We start from the raw sequence: 1,948 nt of genomic DNA, 5'->3' as shown, positions 1-1,948 counted from the left end.
AGGCATAAAGAAATTGAATAAAACTTGCCAAAATGTCACCCGCTGCCTCCAAAAGCAGATTAAAGAAGGGAGTGTCCAGAAATCAGGATGAAGAAAACTACTTAGAGAAGTCCCTTCTCCTATCAGTGGACCACCAGGGTTTATCTGGGTAGTAAAATGATAATGGGCCTTTTTGTCATCTTCTTTTCATAATTTATACATTTAAATTTCAGTTAACATTTTAAAAATATCCAATCAGAATGACAGGCATTTCCACAAGTATCAGTTTTTTTAATCCTCACCCTTGTACAAATGTGAAAACTGAGGCTCAGTATAGCTGTCAAAGAATTTTCCTAAATCACTGAAGCTGTAAATTTGGGACCTAAGTCTAAATCAGTTTCTCATTTTATCTTGGCTAACTTCTTAAAATTCTGTTTAGGGACATGGGAAGGGGGAATGGTAATCTGGGACCAAGTGAGAGAGTGGCATGGACATATATACACTACCAAATGTAAAATAGATAGCTAGTGGGAAGAAGCCAAATAGCACAGGGAAATCAGCTCAGGGCTTTCTGACCACCTAGAGGGGTGGGATAGGGAGGGTGGGAGGGAGACGCAAAAAGGAGGGGATATGGGGATATATATATACGCATAGCTGATGCACTGTTATACAGCAGAGAATAACACAACGTTGTAAAGCAATTATACTCCAATAAAGATGTTAAAAAATATATATAAGAAACCTATACTATAAAATAGATAGTGATAATATATCGGAGAGGTGGAATTATGGCTGCTTTTTAATCTATTTTTGGATTATTTTTTTTTTTTTGCGGTACGCGGGCCTCTCAGTGTTGAGGCCTCTATGCGCAGGCTCAGCGGCCATGGCTCAAGGGCCCAGCAGCTCCGCGGCATGTGGCATCTTCCTGGACCGGGGCACGAACCTGTGTCCCCTGAATCAGCAGGCGGACGCTCAACCACTGCGCCACCAGGGAAGCCCTGGATTTTTTTTATTACATCATTTCTCTATAAAGAAAATGAATCTCTTGTGTAATAAAACTTACTCAAAAACAAAAAAAAAAAACCCAAACAAAACAATTCTGTTTAGGAAGAGAGGATAGAATGAAGGTTTGAGCATAGAAATCATCTAGAAATCACTGAAGATACTGGGCCTGTAGTGCAGTTTCATTTGTAGTGGGTTTGGCTTACATTCTTATATTTAGTTTTATTTCTATACAACTATCAAAGAAGGGGAAAGAAGTTGGGTAATATTTGCATTTGCAACTAATCAAAGCAGAATTGCTTTTAGCTTTAACAAAAGGATCGTTTTGTGATCTCAGATTGACATCTTTATTCTTAAATGGAGCATAAATAACATTTATTGTCTAAGATTATTTGCAACAAACAAGACTGTTTACTGTTTACCACCTAGCAGATGCCTATTTGTAAGTCTCACTGAGTACGCTAAAAGCTTATACTGAGCTCTCATTTTAACAGTGAATTTAAATTAACATCAGCAGCCAGAATTAATGAAACCGGGTAAGTGATGCAAAGATATTCCACAGGGTATTCTGTTTTAATTAGAGATAGAAAATGTGAGTCATTAGAGGTTTTTAAAAATGTTGCATTCTATTACTTTCTCATATTTTAAATCTAGGAATACAGATGAAAACTAAAAGGTGTTAGCCACTTTAGTTCAGTTTTTAATGTATATCAGCTCTGCATTTATACTGACTGAATAGTAAAGAGTCTGAATGAAGGACATAATCTGGAGGCATTCAGGTACAAGTCATAAATTTTATTAGACGTTGAGTATCTGTTAATTAGCAGGCAGCTATATAACTCAACTATAAAGCCACTACAATTCAAACATTGTAGCATTACTACATGAATGAACACATATACAAATTAAACAGAAAAGAATATCCACAGATAGTTCTAAGTATATCTGGGAAGTTTGATTGTGATAA

Source organism: Physeter macrocephalus, unplaced genomic scaffold, assembly GCF_002837175.3.
Source record: "Physeter macrocephalus isolate SW-GA unplaced genomic scaffold, ASM283717v5 random_2427, whole genome shotgun sequence".
NCBI lineage: Eukaryota > Metazoa > Chordata > Mammalia > Artiodactyla > Physeteridae > Physeter > Physeter macrocephalus.
The sequence above is the reverse complement of the archived record's forward strand: the minus strand, read 5'-3'. Positions refer to the sequence as shown.